The sequence below is a fragment of the Rhinoraja longicauda genome, chromosome 13 (genome assembly GCF_053455715.1).
Source record: "Rhinoraja longicauda isolate Sanriku21f chromosome 13, sRhiLon1.1, whole genome shotgun sequence".
Lineage (NCBI taxonomy): Eukaryota > Metazoa > Chordata > Chondrichthyes > Rajiformes > Arhynchobatidae > Rhinoraja > Rhinoraja longicauda.
Window position 1 is genome coordinate 4,102,026 of NC_135965.1, and position 7,455 is coordinate 4,109,480.

Sequence of the window (7,455 nt, forward strand, 5' to 3'; positions counted from 1 at the left end):
ACAAAGATTCTGCTTAATATTTGTTAGTCTAAAAATTATTAATCCTTCAAAATAATAACAATCACTGCGGTACAGTTACAGGGGATAGAAGTTAATTTATTACAAAGATTTTGCACTTGTTGAAATTAAGTGTCATATTGTCCTTCTCAACCTTCATATCCAAATTAAGTATTCGCACTCGACTGCGTTTTTCGTTTGCAACCTGTTCAAAAGTACATCTACCTCTTTTGAAACTTTGAGTGGTTTCAAAGAAATTGCAACATTTTGAGAAACAGCAGTCTCTAAATAATTTATTCTGAACTATGAGAACAAAATAACTAACAATGGAAAATATAATAAAAAAGGAAAAGTTGTAGATGCTGGACATCTGAAATTAAACATGGAGTCCTCCCAGTATTTTTGATTTTCATATACAAAAAAGATACTCTCAAATTGCCCCAGAGTATTACGTTTCTTCTATATCTATTACTCTGTCATTGATGACGTTTCGGGTCGAGACTCTTCTTCAGACTGAATTCTTCAGTTGAGTCTGAAGAAGGGTCTCGACCCAAAACATCACCCATTCCTTCTCTCCAGAGATGCTACCTGTCCCGCTGAGTTACTCCAGCTTTTTGTGCCAATCTTCAGTTTAAACCAGCATCTGCATTTCTTTCCTACACTCTGTCATGGGTTAGAGTTATTGCCGATCATTTGTCCCAGTAATTTGTCCTTCACTTATCTGATGTTTGAGATTTATTGTTCATCTCTAATTGAGGAGGTAGTTAAGAGTCAACCACATTGGTGGGTTTGGACTCGCTTATCGGTCAGACTGGGTACAGATTCCTTCCAAAATTATATTAATCAAAATGTTTTCTGCTGGACAAGCTGTTTTATATTTAATTTCCAGATTTATTCAGTGCTTGAATTTAAATTCTCCAGCTGCCATGCAGCATCAATGGTCTAGGCTGGGGCCGTCAATCCTGGTGTTTAACCACTTTCATTGGCATACTTTAACCAACACATGCATTCTGTTTTGGTTTAACAAAGAATTTCATTGTTCAGGTTCCCATGTGATAAATGGACACTCTTGATTCCTCTCATGAATCCTAATTCTAATTATTCTGTAGGACAGTCAACATGACTCTGGTACTTATCGGACAACTAACCACTATTTCACAAAATAACCATTATTAAGCTCATCGCCATCACACCAGATAATATTAAAATCATCAGTCACGGCAAAGAGCTACAATGTTAGATTGGATTTTATTCACCATCATTCCAATCAAAGTGAATACATTTGGCGTTGTGAAGACAAAGAATACTTGGGTCGGTTCGTCCGTCACGGGAGCAAGAAACTAAAAATTGACATAAATTCAAAGCGAAGAAATAGCAAGATCATAGAGTCTCTTCAACATAAGGAAAAATAACAAAAGTGAAATTAAATATTATTGAAGGAAAAACATTACTTCTAAATTAACATGTCAAAATGGGCGGCACGGTAGCGCAGCGGTAGAGTTGCTGCTTTACAGCGAATGCAGCGCCGGAGACTCAGGTTCGATCCTGACTACGGGTGCTGCACTGTAAGGAGTTTGTACGTTCTCCCCGTGACCTGCGTGGGTTTTCTCCGAGATCTTCGGTTTCTTCCCACACTCCAAAGACGTACAGGTATGTAGGTTAATTGGCTGGGTAAATGTTAAAAAAAATTTTTTTTTTAATTGTCCCTAGTGGGTGTAGGATAATGTTAATGTGCGGGGATCACTGGGCGGCACGGACTTGGAGGGCCGAAAAGGCCTGTTTCCGGCTGTATATATATGATATGATATGATGATATGATATGAAAATGTGACAAGTTCTCCTAGTGACACCTACTGACAAAAATCAATACTGCAAGATACAAGCATATTTGCTTCATCTACAATTTACAATTCAGAACCACTTCAATGCTTTGTGTACTATATAATAATAATTCTCAAAGTTTGTTTCCATTGTCACTCCTGGCATTTCCACATTTAACTTGCACAAGGGTCACTCACTGCCAAGTATAAGCAAAGAGAAGTTATCACATCATTTTCCAGTTTCTATGCAATGTCATGAGTGGATTTAGCAGATGCACATGTTTACAACAAACACCACACACAATACTTTACTTAACAGCAGATCATAGGATTTGTTTTAATACCACATTATCTTTCAACTTGAGAAACAAAATTACAATTTGTATATACATATGTATAACTTTTACAAACAGGGTTCACCATTAAGCCAATAGGTTTACTGTACAACTTGAAACTTGCTCTGCGCCAATGAGAAAAAGCAACAAAACTAGGTTGTTACAAACTTCTCATAGGGATTTTCCCACAAGAAGACACAGTAGTTGTTTAGAATAGTGATCTGCTGAAGTATCAGTTTATCTTGTACCCACAATAGAAACATTAGGTTCATTTGTGCTCAGATACAATCACACAATATTCCACTGTCATGGATTTTAAAGGAGTGCAAAACAGATCTGAAACTCTAGATTCACAGCTGCTCGTAAAAGTATCTCCAATTCGAACTGAGAAGCACCCTACAGCAATCTGTAAAAGTAGCACAGGGCTGCTGCTTCCCTTCAGACCCTCTGGGAGAAGAGCATTTTGTACTTGTCTGCTGAGACCTTGATTGGAAGTCTTGATAATACTCTCTGGAGAGTTGACTACTATGATTCATGTAAGGAACAGATCAGATAATGTAACCAAAATAGCAGTCTCAGTTACAAATAACAACAGTTTACTTCAGAATGACCACCTGAGCTGCAATCCTCACCTAGAATTAAGATGATAGGTTTTCAATATTTCACATGAAAGCCAGCAAAGGATTGGACGGAGGCTTCAACTCGTACATTCATGAAGGAACATGGTTGTTTCAGAACTGCAAAGAGATACGCATGAGAAAACCTGCAGAAACTAATTATAAAATTCTCCTTCATAAGCTTTTGTGAACGCTGTATGAATTTGTTTGACAAAATCTGCCAACTCATTTGCAACGTATTTTATGCTATAGTGTGATTCAAAAACAGGTTTAAATGATTATTATTTTCTATTTTTCCTTTGGGTTAGTTTGATGTTCAGCATTAATCCTAACCTAGCCTGCAGCAGCAAACTGAAAGAGAGGTTGGCATCTCGTTCACATTAAACCCAGTGTTACTTTCCATAAGTAACACTGATAAGCTACATTGGACAAGTAGTAAAACAAGCACCCAATATGATCTGTGTAGGAAGGAACTGTAGATGCTGGTTTACACCGACGATAGACACCAAACTCCGGAGAAACTGAGCAGGACAGACATCCTCCTTCCCAGTTCTCCAACCAGTCTGACTGTCCCCGATTACATTTTATCTCCATTTGCTTTGTTGTCACCTTCTCCGAACTAACAACGATCTATTCTACATTTTCATTGAGCCGCATCTCTTTTGATGTCTTGTTTTCACACCTTACCCTTCCTTATTTCTGTGTCGCCCTCTCCCCTGATTCTCAATCTGAAGAAGGGTCTCGACCCGAAACGTCACCCATTCCTTCTACCCAATTTAATCTATTGGTTTCCAGTCAGGTGGTATGGTAAACTACTCCCTCATCAGGGGATACCAGCTATGTGGTGGTTCAGTCATCAAAGTAAGTACCTCTTATCACTACTTTCTATAATTTGGAACTGTATCAATATTTTAAGCATGCACCATATTAATAACCGTCAAAATCTGATTCCATTCCCCATCCCCGTGTTTCTACATGTAACTTGCCCAAAATTGCTCACAATATTCCAAATGTGGCCTGACCAGTGCCTTCTTGAGCCTCAGCATTACATCCATGTTTCTGTAATCTAGCCCTCTTGAAATAAACCCACTCAGAATGACTGTGATGAAAGAAAAAAAAAATTGAGTGGGCATTTCTGGCAAGGTATTTCTATCAAAAATGAAATAAATACGAAGAAAACACATCGCAATATCTTGAACAGAATTTTCAAAACAAGTCAGTAAAATAAAGAAAATTATTAATTAGACCTGATCCCTATTTTAAAATTGATTTACTGCAATTGGAACACACAGATTTAGTTTGTTGTTAACACATCCTAAAGCAATTCAGATAAATTTCTTGATGTGAATTAATTTCAATTTTAGTTTTTAAATGAACGTTAATTAATCACTGCAACCACCGTTGACAGGTTATTAAGAACGTTAAGAGAATTTCATGACAGATAACTGGAAACGGTCAATGCATTTCTTCACTAAGGCGATGTGCTTCCCAACAGTTGGAAATCAACTGCCACTTCTCATGCAAAGTTACTTTCCCACTCATGATAGTATTTACACAGGATGTGTAGGAAAATAACTGCAGATGCTGGTACAAATCAAAGGTATCACAAAATGCTGGAGTAACTCAGCGGGTCAGGCAGCATCTCAGGAGAGAAGGAATAGGTGACGTTTCGGGTCGAGGCCCTTTTTCAGTCTGAAGAAGGGTCTCGACCCGAAACTTCACCATTCCTTCTCTCCTGAGATGCTGTCTGACCCGCTGAGTTACTCCAGCATTTTGTGATACCTTCGATAGTATTTACACAAGTTGTTGAAATTGCATCTTATCACAATTCCGTTATCTGAAATGGACTCATGGTTCTATCTCACTTAGTATTCAAAAATAGCAATGAAAAGCAATTTTTCAGAATAATTAAGAACAGCATCAACAATAATAATTTGGAGAAATAAGAACTACAGAAGAAAAAGGACACAAAGTCCCAGAGTAACTCAGCAGGTCAGGAAGTATCTCTGGAACGGGGGGGGGGGGGGGCGGGCGGAGGAGGGAGGGGGGGCCTGGGGGGGGGGTGGGGGGGGAGGAGGTTTGGGTTTACCTACAATTGGAGAATTCAATGTTCATTCAGTTGGGTTGTAAGCTACCCAAGCAGAATATGAGAAGCTGTTCCTCCAGTTTGCATCTGACCTCACGCTGGCATGGAGGAGGTCCAGGACAGAAAGGTCAGTTTGAGAATGGGAAGGGAAGTTAAAATGGTTAGGAACCATGACAATCAGCAGGCCAAAACTTTGAGCTTTTGCTTGGTCTCGCTGATGTACAAGAGGCTACATTGGGAACACCATATGAAGTTAGAGGTGCACGTGAACCTCTTTCTCACCTGGAAGGCCTGTTGGGGTACCTGGATGGAGGTGACATCATCATCATCATCATCATAATAATAATAATAATAATAATAATAATAATAATAATAATAATAATAATAATAATAATAATAATAATAATAATAATAATAATAATAATAATAATAATAATAATAATAATAATATCTACTTTGATGCTCCTATATTGAAATAGTTTTTCAAATAAATCTACTTCATTATTTTAAAGAACTTTTAACATTTTGCATCAAAATAACTAAGCACTGCCACTGCATTCATTTTTCTGGCAGAAATGAAGTAAACTACAATGAGTGGTAGACATTGCCTGGTCCATCACAGGCAATGATCACCCCACCATCAAACAGATCTACAGGAGGCACTGCTTCAAAAAGGTAGTGGTTGCGTAGCGGTACAGCTACTGCCTTACAACGCCAGATGCCAGGGTTCAATCCTACTTTGGGTGCTTGCCTGTATGGAGTTTGTACGCTCTCCTTGTTGAGTCTATTCTAAACGGTCACTTCGACATTGGATCTTGGTTACTCACATCTATATACTAAAACTCTCGTTTGTTTGTTTGTTCCTGAACTACAGCCAAAACTGTACACGATAGCGCAACAGTTTTAGGCCCATCTTACTCACCGTCATCCCGTGATCCTATAGAAGAAGTTTAATTGAAATTGGTGAAATTACTCCAGCATTTTGTGTCTATCAGTAGTTTCTTAATAGTGGTTGCTTTTTGTGGCATTGATAAAGTAATTAGACATTTGGAAATTCATGCATGGACCTGTTCCAAAGTCTTTTAAATATTATTATAGTACCTGCCTTAACTACTCTCTCTGGCAACTCATTCTATATACCTACCACACTCTGTGTGAAAAACCTGTGTGGTCGTCAGGTTCCCATTAAATCTGTCCTCCCTCACCTTAAACCAATGTCCTCTGGTTGATGATTCCCCATCTCTGGTAAAAGACTCTGTCCCTATCTATTTTTCTCACGATCGTGTACACCTCTGTAACATCACCCCTCATCCTCTTGCTCCCCCAAGGAATAAAGTCCTCGCCTACCCTGGAAGAATATTACTTTTTCTAAAATTATAATTAGTCCCCAATGTTCATGAATCTCCATCTAATATGTTTATTGTTATCACATCTATTTTCCTGTTGTGAGTAGTATCTTTAAAACTGATTTTTTTTAAAGTCACAATTTAAGATTCCCACGCAATTTCCAAAACCATAGGTCAACAAGAAACAATATGCCTCGTGATTTTTAAAATTATTTTTAAGGGGTTCACTTTAAACTTTGGTACTTAAATTTAACGTATGTAACATCTGAAACTTAAATTTAATAGCAACAATTTTTTTTACTAAATTAATTCTTTTTTCAGAAATAAATGGTTTGGGTCCTTATTTTATGCATGCCACTATTCACATCATATGCCAAGAATGCCTGTGCGATCCATTAGCACAAATTATAAGGATTTCTAGAAGGATTAATTGGCTAAATTCCACAAAGCTCTCTGAACACATCCGAATATTGTGCTGAAACTAAACAAAAAGATGATTATATGAAAGGTTCAAGGGCAAATATGCTTTCTCCAACTTGATATCTTTCAATTCTATTTGCCCCACTCCCTGAGTAACTCATAAGGTCATAAGTGGGCGCCAGGGGTCACCGCACGATGGTTGGCTCGCCAACGGTCTAACTTCGTCTTTTTCCTTCGTCTTTTTAGTTTGCTGTACAATGCATGTTTTAGTTTATCTTTAGTTTTGTATTATGTGGGGTGGAGGGGTATGGGGGGAACTTTTCTTATCTCTTTCCCCGACGGAGATGTGACTTTTTCCGTGTCGTATCTCCATCCGCACTGCGGCCTAACATCATGGAGCTGGCGGCCTCTTGCTGGGACTTCTAGAGATCCAAAACCGCGGAGCATGTGGACTTTAACATCTTGGAGCGGGCGATCCCTTTGCCAGGGGTCGGCCTCTGCTGCTCCAATCTGCGGGAGCTGCGGACCTTAACATCGTGGAGCTCGCGGTTCCCTGGTTAGCGACCGACTTCTGGAACTCCAAGCCACAGGAATTCGACCGCCCCCAACATGGGAGCTCGATCGCCAGCTGTGGATGGTTCGACTCCCTCGACCGCGGGAGGAAAGGAGGAGAGAAGATAAGACTTTATTGGCTTGCATCGCAGTGGGGAATATGGAGGAGCTGCTGTGGTGGATGTTTATGTCAAATTTGTATGTAGTTGTGTGTCTTGCCGCTTTTTTGGTATGACTGTATGGCAAACCAAATTCCTCGAATGTTGCAAAACGTACTTGGCT